The sequence below is a fragment of the Enhydra lutris genome, unplaced genomic scaffold (genome assembly GCF_002288905.1).
Source record: "Enhydra lutris kenyoni isolate GAN:26980312 unplaced genomic scaffold, ASM228890v2 scaffoldscaffold13, whole genome shotgun sequence".
In the NCBI taxonomy this organism is placed as follows: domain Eukaryota; kingdom Metazoa; phylum Chordata; class Mammalia; order Carnivora; family Mustelidae; genus Enhydra; species Enhydra lutris.
Genome location: NW_019154097.1, coordinates 16,869,967 through 16,888,532, shown reverse-complemented (window position 1 = coordinate 16,888,532; position 18,566 = coordinate 16,869,967). Strand labels below are relative to the sequence as shown.

The window sequence follows — 18,566 nt, the reverse complement described above, 5'->3', positions numbered from 1 at the left end:
AAAGCCTAACTAGTATTGTACCTTAGTGTCTTTGCAAAAGCTGTTCCCTCCGTGGGGCTGAAACCGTCTCAGTGTCACTCTCACTGGCTGATCAGTCCACCTCATTGAAAACTGTACTCCCTAGACTTTCTTCTCCTTACCCTGTCCTTTTTCCCTTTAAGGATTTATAATCTTCTAATATACTACATAGCTTGCTTATTTACATTTATTGTCTGTTGCTTGCCCCTCTTTCCCTAAATTCCACCAGGGGACAGGATTTTTGCCTATTTGTAAACCATGCCTGAAGAACCGAAGTAGACAATCGATAATTACTTGTTAAATGAATTAATGGATAGTGATAGATGTGAAGGAAATAAAACGAGGACATGGAGAATGTCCGGGAACAGGGTGTTAATGTAGTTAGTTGCTGACACAAGCCTCTCAGACAAGGACATAGGTACAACGAGAAGGTGCCAGCCACTTGAAAAACTGGGCAGAGAAGTCCTACACAGCAGGAGGGGAAAGGCGTGTGCAAATGTCTTGAGGGTGGCCAAGTACTGAGAGTTTGGTGGACATAAAGGTGCTCATGGGGCTGCAGGAAGGCCGGCGTCGGATGAGGGGGAAGAAGACAGCAAGAGCACAGATGGGAGGAGGAGGGTAAGGGCGGGTAAGGAAATTGGGGAAGACGGTTTAAGCCGGTAAACTTACTAGTGGAACGGGATGAGCACTGGCCTGAAAGTCAGCAGGACCCCAGCTGGCAGGACTCGTCCTCGTTTTAAAGATTTGTTGAACGTGGTCTGTTTGACATTCCTCAGCATAAAATCACTGAGGGCTCGGCACACAGTAGGTACCCAATAAATGGTTATGGAACGAATGCCTGCGTGCCTGCGCGAAGGGACTGGAGGCTGCCAGGAGCTGGGCAGCAGAGCCCCAGGGGCCCTGGGCCGCGCGTCCGAGCTCGCCAGACCGGGGCGGAGCAGGGGCGCCCCGCAGGGCAGCCCGGGCGCCCGCCCCCCGCCCCGCGCGCGGGCCCGTCGCGGCCAGCCCGGCCGGCGGGAGCCGCCCGCGGGCGGCACTGGGCATGCTCAGACGGCGGCCAGGTCGCGCCGCGAGCGAGCTTCCGCGCCGCCCGCTCGCGCGACCTACCTGGGCGCCCCGCGCCCCCGGATGCTGCAGGTACGGGCGGGCGCGACCCCAGCGGGCCGAGGCGGGGCGCGGGACTACCGGGGGTTGGGGGCGCGCTCGGCGCCGCCCCGCCCCCACCCGTCCCCGAGCGCGCGGCGAGCGCGCGGGCGGGCTGGTGGACGCCGCGGCCCCGGGGTCCCGAAGCCACGTCGGGGCGGGGAGGGGGCTCCCGGGGCGCGCTCACCTGGCGGGGCCGTGCCGGGAGGGAGCAAGCGGGGCGGGGTGGGGCTCAGTCCCGGGCGAGCTGCCGGGACGCGGTGGCGGCGGGGCGTGGGCGTGCGCTCGGGCAGGGGTGGACGTGGCCGGCGAATCTGGAGGGCCCAGCACCGCGACGACCCCAGCCTGGGGCGCCGAGGGGGCGCACCGCCCGCGGGGAGCCAGCCAAGCGCGGCGGCCAGACCTTCTCGGCTCCCAGGGCGAATCCGCCTCTCGGCTTTCAAAGATGGCATTTCCTGGGCCTGGCACGAACTCCAGCGCCAATAAATCCTCCCCGTTCCGCGGGCGATATGGAATGATTTATCAGGTACCTGCGGTGAGACAGCTGCAGTGGGGGAGTGTATGTGAGAACGCCCAGTCCCCCGGAAATTCCCATTTTCAGCAACCTAAACTTACTGAGAAGTTGCGGTTGCCTTAAAAATTCATGGGAAGTTGAGACAACTTGACACCTGGGTTTTCTGACCTGGTGGAAAGAGCTTGTGACTTGGAAACTGGAGACCTCCTTTCAAGTTGGGCTCCCCCTGCCCAGCTGGTGACCTTGGGCGAGTTGTTTAACCTCTCTGATCTTCGGTTTCCTCCCCTGCAAACAGCCGGTAATAATGCCCACCTCACTCGGAGGTTGGGTGGATTAAGTGGGATAAATTATGTGGAGGTGTTTGGCTCCGTGCCCGGCACAAAGCAAGGGAGCAGTTGGCGTGATGTGAATTTAATTCGTTTAGAGACCCTCGTGGCTCCCATTTGACCAGGAAATTAGAATTACGAAAGCATCTTCAGGGCCTAGTGGCAGAGTGACAGACCCTGTCTTTGTGCCCTGGAGAACTGCAGAAGTCAAGGGTTTTGGAAAAACAATTTAGCCGAATTGTAATCCGAGAGCATCTTAGTTAAAAGCAGTTTTATACATTCAGAAACTCCAGAAGTTGGCAGTTCAGCTTTACTTACAAAAGAGCTGTTTTGCAAGATGATCCATCTTGCAAATGTTTAAAGAGATGATGGGAGCAAGTACAGCCTGGTTAGAAGGATTTCTGTTGGGAAAAGCTTTCCTGATTATTTAGATCAGGGTTTCTTAACCTCAGCACTGTTAACATTTGGGGTTGGATCGGTTTTTGTTGTGGGGCCTGTCCAATGCGTTGCAAAACGTTTAGCAGCATCTCTGGTCTTACCTGGTAGATTCCAATAGCAATCCTTCTCCCTCTGTTGTGCCAACCAAAAATGTCCTGTCGTCTCCACCCCCCAAGTGTCCCTAGGAGGGCAGAATATCTCCTCTCCCCCTTTAGAACCACCTGCTTTCTGTCATTAGCCTACCTGAGTAGGCTGTTGGTCCAGAATTTCATCTTGTGTTTAACTAACCTTCACATAGCCTTATAGAACTGTGCAGAGTGCATCCAGATGGATGGAACTCACTTAATTTTTGCAACTCCCCCATGAGGCCAGTGTTATTCCCATTTTACAAATGAGAAAACAGACCTTGAACCACCTATCATACAGTATTGGCCCATGTGAGATAGATCTCAGGTCTTCTGCTTCCTTGGGCAAGTCTTTTTCTTCTGCATCAAACTGCGCTTTATTGTACGGAGACTTGCAAACAGATGACTTTTCCTGGCGATTAAATCAACACGTAAAGCAGACTGGAAGCTGGAAACCTTTCTGAGATTAACTAGTTGAAAATTAACAGCGGTAAGCTATTATATGACTGAGTAGGTCGTTGTAGTTAAATATTCTAGTTTATAGTGAGCTCCCATAAACCCCACGTACACTTAATGGAATACCGATTTGGAGAATTAGAGTAGAATAAAACGTGCCTAATATTCTGTATTGATCCTGAGTTGTCTCTGGTGAATTGCCATCTCCTAAAACTGGGCTCTTATATGCAAATTAGGCATTAGCTGAGGAATGTACAAGGTCAAGTTACTGAAGGCATTTTCCGAGTGGCTTTCTGTTCAGCAAGCATTTATTGAGCTGCTTCTGTACATCAGGTGCAGCTCTGGGTGGGGATGCTGAGTAGGCCAGTGGATCCCAGCAAACCCTGGATGCCTGGGGGAACTTCCCTGCCAGGTGGGGGCAGAAGAAAGAACCTAAGTTAACACAGAGTCAAATTCAGGATATCTCACTGCTTCACCACTCCTGTTTTAGACCTCTTCTTTCACATTTTTTCATAGAGAAGAATTCTGGTAGCTCTTATCCTCAGGCAAGTGGCAGGAATCTGGACAGAGACAAATCTTACCCCTGAAAGAGTTGGGGTTCCCAGCTGGTAACTAACCTTAGGGAATTGGGACCAACTACTTGATTGTTGACTGTGAAACTGGGAGGGTTTGCCTACATTGGTTTATTTGAACTGGTTTAATATCACTGCTGTTCTATCCCACTCTTGCAGAAACCTAGCTAGCAAAGGTAGTCTGGGAAGAGGGACTAACTGTGACCTTCTGAACTCTCAGTCCAGGCCCGGAAGATATCTGTCTTCCAGGATGCACATAACCCACCCACAGGGCTTAGCTTTGGGGATTGGAAGGAGCAAGAAGGCCTGGCTCCCTATCTCCCCACTGAACTCTCAGGGCTTGTGGTAGGTTGGGAGGGGACCTGCGACTTTGACCGCGATCCCTGTGCTCAGCTTCCTTCCATCAGACAGCAGTGGTTCCTGGAAAGCAAGGCCAATCCCCTTTCATCTGTTCCCAGGTCCATTGCAGGGGCTGGAATGCCTAAGGCACTCTGCACTTGCCCTGGCCTTGATGGGCTGTTGGAGGAAGGGCATCCTGCCAGTGTTGCTTCCCAAGCTTGGGCTCTTCTTACCAACTCTATTAGAGATAGGCCAGGATCAGGTTAGCGTCCACCCTGCTCGGGTCTCACGGGTGTCTCCTTTCATCTCCCACAAGAGGGATGAGAGGGAATGCTTTGGTAGGCCCTTGGCTAAAATCTGATTTAGTTATGGGTTCCCAGACCCCGAGATCTTGCAACTAGTAGCTTTTGCTTATGTGTGCACCTGAAGCTACTTTTGGCCCCACCAGGTGAAACTCAGCTGAGAACACAGATTTCACAGCAAATTCAGACAGTTACTGAGCCGTGTATCAGGCCCTAGGAGATGGAAGTCAGACCCATATCTCGGAAGGATGCATGGTGAAATTGGGAAGACAATGATGTGTGTGAACGTGTTTGAGGCTCTGTATCTACTTCTCTGTCTCACAGTTACTTTAAAAGAGGTTAAAGCCAGATGCAGGAGAGACCGGTGGAGGCAACCATTCATTCTGGTGGGGGTCAAGGAACACTATAAAGAGTAGTTGGCATTTGAATTCAGCCTTGAAGGGAGGAAAGATGGTATTTGGGGAGTGGACAGAACAGCAGGCACTAAGGCCCAGAGACCATGGGTATATCAGGAGTGGTTACTCTTCCCCAGGTCCGGCCTCCTATAGTCAGCACACTCTCCCCCATGTCCCCAGACTCAAGGCGGAGGTAAGTGGCCATTCTCCTTGTTCTCCCCAGATAGAAGTGAAGCTGGTGGATTGTCTTTGAGGCATGACCACCTTCTGCCAGGGATGCCTTTGGATTTCGTTATGAAACACTGTTACGGCACTTACTAGCTGCCAGGCACTGTTCTGAGTGCTTTCTAAATATTAACTCATTTACCTCCAATCTTGGAGCAACCCTCTGGCTGTGCTTCCTACCTAGGTACTGGCAGCTTGCTGGGTAGATGGGGGCAGAGCTCCTCTCACCAGTCTGTGTCCCTCTGTGGGCGGTGCTCTGATCACAGGATGGCCTCTCCTACCACTGCGTGCTGGGAAGCAGCCGAGTTGGAGCTGGGATGGGGCACTGGCTGCCATGACCCTCTTTCCATCAGGGGGCCAGCAAGGTTCCACTGACTACATTTTCTGAACTGAAGACTGGGATCTGTTGTTGGAGAAAGAATGTTTGTGCTGCTACTTCGTGTAAGAGGAGGGCCTGGTTGGAGGTGTTGTTTGGATACTGAGCGAGTGGAATTTTTGAGACAGTGTGATGCTTTATGTGGAAAGTTAGGACAGAGGATTTGAAATGGGGATAGTCCTGGAAAATTCAGGTCCCATGATTTACTGTTAGGATATACAAGGTTTTAGTAAATATTTAAGCGATGTGTAGTTTGGAGTTGATTTTCTGTACTGAGCCCCTTGGTGCCTCAAAAAGGGATAAATAGTACTGTCTAGTCCCAGAACCTTGTTAATTCCTACCAGCCCCACATTACTGATAAGATAAAAAAAAAAAAACAAAAAAAAAAAAACCGAGGCTCGGAGAGATGGCGTGACCACCCAAAAGGCACGTTGTTCATAAGCAGGAGAGTCAAGATGTGAACCCAAGTCTTTTTCCCAGACAAGTCATTTAACTGTAAAATGAGGATAATAATGGAACCTGTTTCCTTTAAATGGACCTTTTTAAAGGAGCTAATGAATGAAAACCCACCAGGACAGAACTTGGCACAGCAAAGGGTTCCCCCGCCCCCCGGCTTGCGGTCAGGCCCCTGACCCTCCAGACAGATGCTTTGTTTTTTTTTTTTTTTTTTTTTTGTTTTTTTTTTGTTTTAAATTATTTATTTATTTGACAGAGAGAGAGAGAGAGAGAGAGGTAGGTCACAGTAGGCAGAGAGGCAGGCAGAGAGAGAGGGGGAAGCAGGCTCCCCGCCGAACGGAGAGCCCGATGCGGGGCTCGATCCCAGGACCTTGAGACCATGACCTGAGCTGAAGGCAGAGGCTTAAACCACTGAGCCACCCAGGTGCCCCCAGACAGATGCTTTGTTTAATGTTCAGTGCCAAGAGTCACCAAGGGTGAGTAATGGCCCACTACCAGGACAGGGCTGTGGGGCCCAGCTCTCAGAGCTAAAGGGATATTCTAAAGGGCAGGATCCAGGACCAGAAAGGGGCCATGGCCAGCTGGATGCTGTGTGATGAAGGCACTGGGCTGACTTTGGGAGTGGAGGGTAAAGACCTGACCCCCAGCACTTTGCTTCCCTAAGGTGGAGTCAGCCTCAGTCTAGACCCCGTGTGCTTGTAAGTGAAGCAGCAACCAGCTCCATCGGCCATCCCTTGACCCTGACCACTAGTGGGCCTGGAGATAGGATGTGATAGTCAGAGCCCGCTTTCCTCCCTCCAGCCCCCTCCTCCGGGCTGGTTATCAAATTCTTACATGCCTGCTGTAGAAAATTAGAGTGTCAGGGAGCAGAAGAAACTTCACTGATGCTCTTGCTGGAGGCTACACTCACCATCACCACTGTGGTGGACCCTACACACCTTCTCACCTGCCTGTCCTCTGCAGCAGAGGTGTCTTCCAGAAACACCTCCTGTTGCTTGGAGAAGAGAAGGATAGACTGGATAGACCTGCTGGGCCCGGGTGAGCAGGCTTTGGTCCCCGCTCGCCTTACCTGCCACAGGGGCTGTGAGAGCCTGGAACCTTGTCCCCCTCCCCCTGCCCGCAAGGTAACTCCTGCTTTGGTTGTTAGCCCATGATTGCAAGTGATTTAGGTAAAACGGCCTATTGTAAACGCTCATGCCTCCGGATCTCTCTCCTTTCACAGTGCTTTCACAGTTGCAGTTTTGCAGTTAATTAGTGTAATTATTTGTATTAGTACCTATCTCCCCAGCAACATGGGGAGCTCTCTGAAGTCAGGGTTGATCTGGCTTTCTCTTCAAAAAAAAAAAACAAAAACAAAAACAAAAAAAAAAAACAACCTTTCTCTGAGGCTTGTTTTTTTCTTCCAACTTTTTATTTTGACCTAATTCAGACTTACAGCAAGGTTCTCAGAATAGAACAAAGAACTCTCATATACCCTTCACCCAGATTCTGCAAATGTTACCATTTTATCACATTTATTTTATTCTGCTCTTTATGTATATATATTTTTCTCTTGAGTCATTTGAGGGTTATTTTTAGATTCTCCCTTTCCCTCAAAATACTTCAGTGTATTTCCTAAAGGCAATGACATTCTTCTATATGACTACAGCACAATTTTTAGAATCAAGAAGTCATTACTGAAACAATACAATTATCTAATCTATAGATCTTAGTTAGGTTTTTGCCCGTTGTCTGGATAGTGTCCTTTGTAGCAAAGAAACCCCCAGATCATGCATTTCATAAGGTCATCCTTTCTCTTTAATCTCCTTTAAACTGGAACCCTTACTTAGCCTTTCTTTGTCCTTTATGACCTTGACATTTTTGGAAAGCACAGGCCCATTATTGTATAGAAATGCCCTTCAACTTGAGTCTGTTTTAACTCACCATTGTGTCCCCAGTTCCACTGGAACATAAGATGCACTCAGAAAATATTTATTGAATGGAGAGACCATAAGATGGAAGGAGGTGGAAGGGAAATGCAGGTTTTCCAGTTTCCCCCTTGCTACTCTTTTCCTTGCTGAAGGATTTTGTTTGTTACCGTCATACTGTCTATAGGTTTGAATCATGCTATTTTTTTTTTTTTTTGAGATTTTATTATTTGACAGAGAGAGACACAGCGAGAGAGGGAACACAAGCAGGGGGAGTGGGAGAGGGAGAAGCAGGCTTCCCGCTGAGGAGGGAGCCCGATGCGGGGCTCGATCCCAGGACCCTGGGATCATGACCTGAGCTGAAGGCAGATGCTTAACGACTGAGCCACCCAGGCGCCCCTGAATCATGCTATTTTTATAACACAGCTTTCCCCAGAGAAGAAGCTTCATCGGGGGCTAGTGAGCCTGCTATCCCTGAAGGTGTACAAGCAGACCCCAGTGATGGATTGGCAGGGGTGCTGGAGAGGAGAATGGAGCATTTGAGGAGAAGCGAGACTCAGCCTGGAGGTCTCTCCCTCCTAGTGCTCAGCACCATTCTCTGTCTGCAACTCCTACTTTGCAGGCTTAGGGCCCCAAGAATAAAGCGATGAAAATTCATCACTTAAACCAGAACATTTTGAGATAAAAGTGGGGCTATTAATAATTGCGTCTCATGAACTAGCCTCAACTGGGACTGCCCTAGGCAAGTCAGGCGGTGTGGTCACCCTACCCAGATGTGACTCTGAGTTGGAGATCAGCCTGGAAAACTCTAGCACTGGGGATCCTCTGCCTGGATAAAGAGGGGACTAACCTTGGCACTGGCTGTCCCACCCCTGTTCAAGGCTCTAATACCTGCGGTCGGTCACACCTCTCTTGCCCCCACTGAAATTTGCTCCTGCTACACCACCCTTATTTTGGCCCTCCCCTCCCCTCCCCTGCACCTTCCTGCCAGAGGGGCTACTAGGAGAGCCTGGAAGGTCATTTACGTACTGGGGCTGGATGGAGAAGCCAGAACTGGGTCTGTGATAGGTGCACAAGGAGGCCCAACAAGCCAGCTGTGTTTCCCACTGATAAATTCCAATGGAATTTAAGAGCCAGGGTGTGTAATCGAGGTGGGACAGGAGACTAGAGACTCCCTAGACCTTATCTTTTTTCCCCTCGTGCTCACACTTCCACTCTCCTTCCTGCACAAACACCCACATCCCTCTCACCACCCTTGTTCTGAGATCAGAACCAAGTGACTGGCCTTTGGCAGAAGCAGGGAAGCAGGTGGCACTGGGGACCCAGGCACAAAAGGATGAGCATTGGATGACCAGAAGGTGTAGACAGGGAGTTGGATACAGAGAAGCCAGGCAGGAAACCGGCGTCTAGGGATTCCGGTAACAAGGTCAACACAAGGCCACTTATCAGGAAGCCTAGACTTGCAATGCCGTGTCCCCAGATACTCGGGTCAGAGGGGGCAGGCCCGGGGGGCCGTATGGTACAGTTCTTTTAACTCATTTTCTGCCTAGCAGAAAAATAACAAACCCCACCTTCCTGGATTAAAAAGTATCATAGGATAAAAACGTGAAGGTTTGGCGATGTTTTCTGGGCCGTCCCAGTCATGTGGACTTCATGAACACAGGCCAGGACAGTACAGTATTTTTATAACTCTAGGCATTGGTCACTTTAATGGCAAAGCCAGTTTGTGAGGAAGTGTCCTTGTTCTTCGAATGCAACATACTAGCACTTACTGAACTTCGGAAAGGTTTTCCAGTTAACTGATGTCTTACCAGTTAGAGATGTTCTTTCTCTCTTGCCTAGGCATGGCTACGCGAAAGCACCTAGTCTGAGGTCACATTTCCTGTAGGACAGAAGGAATCACACGGTGTCAGAACTGGAAGAGACCTCAGAAGCGGTGTTCCCAGCTCCCTGGTTTATAGATGGGTAAACTGAGGCCCTGAAAGGCCTGTGGCGGGCTCCACGGCTCACGTAACCAGTTGGAGGGCATGAACTAGTCCCCACATTTCCACCCCAGATCGTAGGTGTGTCTTCTAGATCTCATCTGAGGAAGTGGGTGAGACGGACGGCCTCTTTGTCTTGTGAACAGAAAGTTTGTTCGCTGAAGTAAGCGGTTGTACCGGCGTTGAAGCCCACTCTGCATCTCTGGCTCTTTTACGTGGAAGTTGCTAGGCTGATTTTCTGTTTCTGTTTTCATATGGAAAATGGTCTGTGTCTTCCACTGAATTTCTGTAGTATATGTTAGGGTGTCTCCGATTTTATCACATCAGAATCACCTGTTCAAACATGGGCTGCTGGGCCCCACCCCCAGAGTTTCTGATTCCGTGGGTCTGAATCAGACTCAGGTGGGGCCTGCAAACTTGCATTTCTAACAAGGCCCCAGGTGCTGCCGCTGCTCCCGAGACCCGGGACCTTCCTTTGAGGACCGCTACCTCAGGCTCCATGGTCGTTTCAGACAAGTGCCCTGTGCTTTGCAACCAGCTTGTCTCCCCCGGCCTCCTCCCCTGCCAACCCCCCGCCCCCCAGCCCGCCAGGCAGCCCTGCAGCAAGCTCTTCCCTTCTACTCCCACACCAGCCAACCTGACCATCCCACTCTCTCCAGGTCTCCTACCTATCGTCCTTGCCTTGGCTCTCCAGAGGGCCTGTGGCCCCGAGATCCTGAAGCGCCATCCCCTTCCCTGCCCTTCACATTCTGGCTCCTCTCCTCTTTCTTCCTCTCCTCCTGTCTGAGAAAATGAGTGTTCCTTTGGCTCAGGCTCGCCTCTCCACTTAGAGCCGAAGGCTGTCCTCCCATCACCTGGGGAAAAAGGCTTCTCTGAGCCCAGCCTCACCTTTAGGTCACCACCCGGTTACTCCCTTCCCAGTTCTACTGCCAGGCCTGCTGGAGGAGTCCTCTATGGCCGCTGAGAAAGATTTGCTCTCACCTCTCAACACAGACCTCCTTCTCAGTTCTGGGAGTTCAGATTTTCTCTGCCTATAACGAAAGCCATAATTGTTCTAAATTGCAGTAAAATGGACGTAAGTGTCCAGCTCAGTGGCCTTAGGTACGGTCACGCTGGTGGGGCACTGTCACCCCCCATGCACAGCAGAACTCTTCATCTTACAAAACCAGAGCTCTGTACCCATCAAACACTAACTTCTCAGCCCCCCGCAACCACCCTCTGACTTTGTCTCTGTGTGTTAGAGGATTCGTGACCTCACATACATGGACTCATGATCGGTTTATTTTGCTTAGCATGATGTCCCGTCCCCAAGTTCAGCCATGTTGGAGCAGGTGTGGGAATATCTTTCCTTTTCAGGGAGGAGTCATGTTCCGTTGAAGGCGTGCGCACCACATTTTGTTTATTGTGCACCTGTCAGCGGACACTTAAATTTCTTCCACCTTTTGCCTCTTGCAAGTAATGCTGCCGTGAACACGCGTGTACAGAAAGACATCACTTTGACTGACTGGGACTTGCCACCCCAGGCAGGGTGTTTAAGCTACCCCAGCATTCCTCACCAACACTGATCCCTTGACCCACACTGCCCTTGCCGCGATGGTCAGAAACTGCTCGCTTGTCAAGACCAGTGGCCGGTTCTGCTATCTCAGCCCACCGGGTCTCTGTGCTGCGGGCTGATTGCCCCCCCCCATACCAGGACTTCTATGATGTGGTTCCACAATTCACCCCAACCCCTGCCATGGCTCATTCTTTTTTCCTTTATCCTCTGTTCTTATCATTCTGCACGCTTTCCTGGGTAGACTCCCCTGATGCCATTTTCAGGGGCTCACAGGGCCTGATCATCTCTGGGCAATTTGGGTCATATGTTTATCACATCTGAACATCCCTGCAAGTGTCCCTGGGTCCCTCCTTTTTTTTTTTTTTTTTTTAAAGATTTTATTTATTCCACTTGAGAGAGACAGAGGGAGCACAAGCAGGGGGAGCAGCAGGCAGAGGTAGAAGGAGAAGCAGGCTCCCTGCTGAGCTGGGAGCCCGACATGGGGCTCCATCCTAGGACCTGGAGATCATGACCTGAGCCGAAGGCAGACGCTTAACCATCTGAGCCACCCAGGTGCCCCCCCCCACAGGTCCATCCTTCCTTAAAAACGCCCTCTTCATAAGTGACAAGTCTTCCAGCTTAGAAACCCAGGGTCACCCTTCACTCACCTGCACACCTGCCCTAGACAGATCCTGCCCCATCACACCTCAGACCTTCCTCCAGCCTGCCCTTCCTTTCCACCCCCCCCCCCCCCCCCAACCCCCCCCACTCCTGCTAAAACTGGGTTTGTCCCTGTGCTTGTCCCATTTGCCTCTGCTTTTGCTTCCTATCCCCGCCCCCTCCGGTGGCCCCTCACACCTATACCTCCTTCATATTCCTGCCGAAAAACATTCCATACGAAAGCACCTAAGATCACCCTGTTCCCCACGGATTCCATCTGGCCTTGCTTCCCCCTGTCTCTAACCCCAACCCCACAAGGCGTATGCTCTAAGCCAGGGCTTCCCAAGCCTTAGTGTTCTTCTAGGGTGTCTGGGTTGGGCCTGCAGTCTGCAAGCTCCCGGGTGGTGTTGAGGTGTTGAGAAGCCAGACTCTAGAACAGATTTGTGTCTCACAAATAAAAGTTCTACCGACGTGTTTTCAATCTATAAATAATGCAAGAAATTTTTAATGTTGGGATAGTTTTACTGTTTTGTATACAGTTCATCTGAACTTTTTTCAATCAAAAAGGCTGACTCACTGTTGCAGGGATGACTCGCCACTTAAAGACATTTTAGAAGACTAAGAAAGGCTACTCTTTTTAAGAATCACCAAACAGGTCAAGTGCGTGAATGTACAGAGGTCACAAAAATGTTTTCCCCATAAAGAGGCACATACTCAGGGTCAGGGCTCTCTCTTAGGAGCTTCTGCAGGGCAGAGACTGGCTCTTAATCAGCTCCATCCCCAGGGCCGGGCCTGGCTCCCCTTAGGATGCTGGCTGAAGGGGAGGAGTCTGGGTCTTCCTCTAAGAGGAGCTGATTGTGGAAACAGGGTTAGGTGGTTGGAGGTGCCACGCCCAGGTTGGAAGGGGAGCCCATGCCCCCGGCCCTCCTGGGGAAGGTGCTGTCCACTGTCCATCGTAGAAGGAGGGAAGGGATCCCTGGCAGCCGGCTGGCAGAAACATGCTGGTGGAGGTTTTCCAGGAGCTGGGCTTCAGCCTGGGAGGGGAGGGAGGAGGTAGTGGAGGGCTGAGGGCAAGTAGGCAGGAATATGCAGCCGGGGTGGCTGGGAGAGTCTGGCTGTGTTTGCCGTACCATGAGGGTCGGGGAAGCAAGTACCACAAAGCAAAGAATCAGGTTCATGGGGTCTTGGGTAGTGGGAAGGATGTAGGCATTTTTGACCAGCCTGCTCCAAAATGTTACCTTCCTTTCACCCAGTAAGTCTAAGCTCTCAGGTCAACAAAGAAAGGTTTTGTGACCTGGCCCCCACCTGCCTCTCCCACTTGTTCTCCTACTTTTCCTCCTTTCTAGGTCCTGGCCCAGTGCAAATGGGCCGCCTCAGCTATAAGCCCCCTTCCAGAGTTTTCTCTCCAAGCCTGCGGGGCTCCTTGTTATTTCTTGGTGCATGGTTGTAAGCTTGCGTCCTCTCTGCACCCCACTCCCACTAACCCCATGCCCTCGTTGAGCTGCTCAGGTTTCCTCATCTCCATACTGGGAAGTCTGGGGCAGTGCTTGTCCTGGTGGCCCGTAATGATTACTTAGGAGCTGCCGGTTTTCACCGGCCGGCAGCCGTCCTCAGTAGGCTGACAGAAGGACCATGGGGACATCCTCCCACAGGTGGAGCCAGAGGTCTCAGCTGGAGACACCTGTGCCGTGTGGGCTCGTCGCCCTGGGCAAGGTGGGGCTGAGGGGGTGCCGCCTTGGGGGTGGACGTGGAGGTCCCTGTGGCTGAGAAGGCAGACGCTATGGGGGTTGGGTGTCCGCTCATTGCATGGATGTTAAAGATGGCAGCTGGCCGCTGTGACAAGGAGGAGGCTGAAGACCAGGGGGAGGTTGGACTGCGGTGGAAAGTGGGGTCCCTCAGACTTCAACGTGCATACGAGAAGATTGAGGTCCTGTAGGTCTGGGGTGGGGCCTGAGGGTCCGCATTTCTGACAAGCACTCAGGTGATGCTGATACCAGCCACCTGGAAACCGCACTCAAGAGGCATTGGCCTGGAACGTGACCTCGGTAGGGAGGCAGCTCCTGGAGAAGAGCATATAGAGAAAGAAGATAAGCACAGCCGCAGCTCTTTCTGTTCAGCTCCGTGGAACCACCTGGGAGTGGCAGGTGCACTCAGGTGTCTGCAGACTGGCAGCTCAGTTGGAATCAGGTTGTGGGTGATGGTGGAGGAGGGGCAGTTGGGGAACCTGAGAGCTTTGGGATAAGCACTGAGTGATTTGATCTTCTTGTTTGGTAGATCATCCTTCAAGGTCTAGCTTTGCCATAAGAATCCCCTCAGAGGCTGTTTTTTGACCCAGGCTGAGCTCTAGTCACAGCGTGGACAAGGCTCCAGCAGCCAGGGGCACACAGCTGTTTTCAGGGCACTCACCACAGCAAAAGGCGATTATTTGATTATTCATGCGTCCCTGTCTCCGACCAGCCTGTGAGTTCCAGAGAGCAGGGGGAGCTGAGACAGCCTCTTACTCACCTGAACCCCAGCACCCGCTGTGGAGCATGGCCACAGGTGGGGCTCATTAAATGCCTCCGGGATTAGAGAGGGATGAGTGCAGAATGTTCACGAAGAAAGAATGTGTAAACCCCAGGGACTGAAAGAGCAGGAGAAGCAAAAAGCTGAGACGATGGGATAATGTTGGTGTGGACAAGAGAAGTCGAGGACTTGAGGAGTCCTCAAGACCTTAAGTGAAATGCCGAGAATGTCTTCTGAAGATAGACGCGTCCTCGGGAGGGGTGGCTCTGGGGATTTGGGCATCAGCTCGAGAGCCGGACTGTGTGGGAGCCGAGGCTTCTGCCGGGGGGAATAGGAATTTCAGCCAAGCAAGCACTGTGTTGATCTGAGATCCGAGAGCAAACCTGCTTTTCTTCTCCCTCTAGGAGAGGACAGGTGCCCAGACCCAGGCAGAGAGAAAATAAAGAACTTCAGCTTCAGGAGCCTGGGTAGGAGCCGCAGACTGAGACTCAGCACATGGCAGGGCTAGAGCAAACTCACAGCACGTTGGCCCTCCCCACAGAAGGGCCCTGTGGGGTGGGAGGCCCTGCAAGGTGGGCATCCTTCAGCTCCCTGGACCTTCAGAGGCCCCTGTGAGTTGGGGCCAGCCTTGTTTTCCTGAGCTGGAAGTGGTGTCTCAGAGAGGTTCAGTAACTTGCTCAAAGCCCCCAGTGCTGGGAAGTAGAGGAGCGAGCCTGGGGTCTGTGAGCGGGGGGAGTGTTGGGTGGGGCAGCTTGGGCTTGGAACGGGATTTCTGGGGGCGGAGTGGGTGCTGGTGTGACTGACAGGGCGGGCAGTTGGGGGCAGACCAGAGGAAGAGGGAGAAGCAGGGTGGGGTGAAGGCCAAAAGGAGGGAAGAGGAGGTGGCCGGACGGAGTTTTAAGTAGTTACACGCCCTGGGGGCCAGTGGAATATCAGTTGACCGCTTTTTTTTTTTTTTTTTTTAAACTTCTATCAGTTCGATTTTCTTCAGACTCGTTATTGCTCACTGTAACTTAGGAAATAAAGTTTGAAAGGATAGGAGAAACTAGCGATTATATTTATGGTCTCAAGTTCCTTTATAATTAAATAGTTGTGTTCACTGTAGATACAATTTTACAGCCAGCCTTTTTTGCTTAATATTCTCACATTTCCCATCTTGTCAGTGTGTCATTGTGAAGTCTTCATGGGCCCCGGGGGCTATTTTGTGACTTATTTAACTAGCCCTCTGCAGTTGGAAATCAGCTTTTTGGGTTTGTAATTGTCCACGTGAAGCGTGGTTGGGAGGAACATCTCTGCCGCTGACTTCGGTTCATGTCTGGATGTATCCTAACAGTAGGTTCCTAGGAATGGAGTTCGTCAGACCACCTCCCAGCTTTGTTGGGGTCTTCTTCTCTTACCGCTGACACAAGCCTTCCAAAACTGTGGGCATGAGCCCTGTGGACATTAGTTGTTTGTTCATTCATTGCCGTGTGCATTTCACAAGGTTTTCTTTTCTCTTTTTAAGATTTTATTTATTTATTTGACAGAGAGATCGCAAGTAGGTAGAGGGGCAGGCAGGGGGGTGGGGGGAAGCAGGCTCCCTGCCGAGCAGAGAGCCCGGTTCGGGGCTCCATCCCAGGATCCTGAAATCATAGGCCGAAGGCAGAGGCTTAACCCACTGAGCCACCCAGGCGCCCCTCCCAAGCGTTTCTTGAGCGCCTGTGGGGCAAGACTCCATTTCCTGTGGCCAGGTCAGGAGAGGAGCCGCTGCCGGCCTCTCTGGCTTGCCTGAGACGTGTGGGAGTGTTTGATCACACACGGCGTCTCCGCCCTGCCTGCCCCACTAAGCAGGGACGGCCCAGCCCGTGGGTCCAGAAGTAAGATTGCAGGCCCGCGTGGCTGCAGGGTCCGGTCATGCTCACGAGTGTGAAGGTACCTGCCTTTCCTTCTGTGACACTTAGCAGCATTTTACCTTCTATTCATGCATTCCACAGACTCCTGTTGAGTGCCTCATGTGTGCTAGGTTCTACTCCAGGGGTGAGGGGAGCCCCTGACTTTTAAGGAACCACCAGTCTTTTTTTTTTTTTTCTTTTAAAGATTTTATTTATTTATTTGACAGAGATCACAAGTAGGTAGAGAGGCAGGCAGAGAGGGGGGAAAGCAGGCTCCCTGCCGAGCAGAGAGCCCGATGCGGGGCTCCATCCCAGGACCCTGGGATCATGACCCGAGCTGAAGGCAGAGGCTTTAACCCACTGAGCCACCCAGGCGCCCCAAGGAACCACCAGTCTTGTAGGAGGTGAGGATGTGAGGATATGGGAACTGGGAGGAGACAATAAGTACTTAACACGTCCATCAGTGATAAGTGGTAAGGAGAAATCTAGAGTGAGGGAGACAGAGTGATGGGAAGACCTCACTGACAGGTAAAATTTAAGCAGACACATGGAGGGAGCACGGCTGGAGGATGTGTGAGGGAAGCAGGCTTCCAGCAGTGGGAACAAGCTTAACCTTGGAATGGGTGGGCAGGGGGTTGGAGTGAGAGCAGTGAGGCATACTGCACTAGGAGGGCAGGAGATGGGCCTTGTAGCTTAATGAGATCTAGGACCCAGGGTTCTTTTTTTTTTTTTTTTTCCATTGGGAGGCTTGGGAGCCAGACAGCCATTCCTGACATTTGAAGCAATTCAGACTAACCTCACACCTTTTTGTTGCTTATCTACAGTGGGAGATCCTAAGGCCTATATTTGGTGGGGAAAAGCCCTGGGAGTTGAAACCCAGACTTTGGGAAGTCCTAGCTTTCGTTGGCCCTTTGGGTCTCCCCTTCTGTGCAATGAGGGACTTCAGCTAGGAGATTGGTAAGGAAATGAGGAGCTTTCCAGGGCTAGGACTCAATTAAGTGCCATTAGTTCAGTGCACTAGTTAAATCTTGGTCATTTTAAGTTAAGTGATTGGAGTGTGTAGATGAAATTGTTGATAGGTACTTAGTTCTTTCTAAGATAGCACACAAGTGTGCAAGCACAAGCCAGGGGAGGGGCAGAGGGAGAGGATGTTGAGGCAGACTCATCGCTGAGCACGGAGCCCAACACGTGGGCTTGATCCCACAACCCATGAGATCATGACCTGAGCAAAACTGAGAATTGGATGCCCATCCAAGTGAGCCACCCAGGTGCCCCAGTACATATTTAGTTCTTATTAAATATAGCCTTTCAGATTATTTGTTACAAACAGGAGTTGCTCAGCTAGCTGTGGGTGCTTGCAGTAATGGTAGGCAGATGGGAATGGAGCATGCCCCCACCCCCCCTCCCCAATAGCTTATCCATTCAACCATCCATCCATCTGGCAGTTATCAACCACCTAATGATACCAGGCCCTGTGCTGCCTGCACCACACGTGATTTTTAAGAGACCCAGATTCTGCCACGAAGTTCATAGTATAGTGCAGCAATGCTAGTCCTGCCAGAGAATTATGGTGGGGAGGGAGCCTGGTCAGAAAGGCCAGGGCAACCCCTACCTCACACCATATACAAAAATTAACTCAGAATGGGTCAGTGACCTAATATATGAGCCAAAGTCATAAAACTTACAGGGATTTAAAGAAGAAGTATAACTTTGAGGTTCGCAGTGGATTCTTAGATAGAAGAAAGCATGAGCAAAAGAAAAGTAGATAAATTGTACTTCATCAAGATTAAAAACTTTTGCACATCAACGGAAATTATCAAGAAAGAAAAGACAACCTACAGATTAGGAGAAAAAAACTTGCAAATCTTCTATCTGGTAAAGGTTTATTCAGGGTATATAAAGAACTTCTTTAACTCAACCTAAATTAAGATAACCCAATTAAAACTATGGGCAGAGGACTTTGAATAGACATGTCTCTGAAGATCTACACGTGGCCAGTAAGCACATGAAAAGATGTTCGACTTTAGTCATCAGGGAAATGCGAATCAGAACCACGATGAGCTGTCACTTCCCACATGCTGGGATAGCTGTCATCAAAAAGAATACAAAGTATATGGGTGCAGATGTAGAATCACTAGAACCCTCTTCCCGTGCTGATGGGGTTGTGAAATGGTGCGGCCTCTGTAGAAAAGTCAAGAGAAGCTATAGACCTAGAATTACCATATCCCAGCAATTCCACTCCTAGGCATATACCCCAAATAATTGAAACCAAGCTCAAATAAATGCTTGTACAGAGATGGTAATCGCAACAGTGCTCATAGTAGCTACATGGGAAACCCAGTGTCCCGCAGACAAACAGCTGAACAAAATGTGAGGTCTCTGTACGATGGTATATTATCACCCAGCCCTAACAAGGAATGGG

General features: G+C 51.0%; 1 protein-coding gene across 1 annotated transcript in view; it reads left to right on the top strand.

Annotated features, from left to right (window-relative positions):
* The first annotated feature begins 489 nt into the window (after positions 1 to 489).
* The window catches only part of LOC111145875 (protein tyrosine phosphatase, non-receptor type 3), a 111,140-nt gene continuing 93,063 nt past the window's right edge, over positions 490 to 18,566 (top strand). The window contains exon 1 of the mRNA XM_022501160.1: positions 490 to 636. The gene's annotated coding sequence lies outside the window, so the exon portion shown is untranslated. The remainder of the gene's footprint in view (positions 637 to 18,566) is intronic.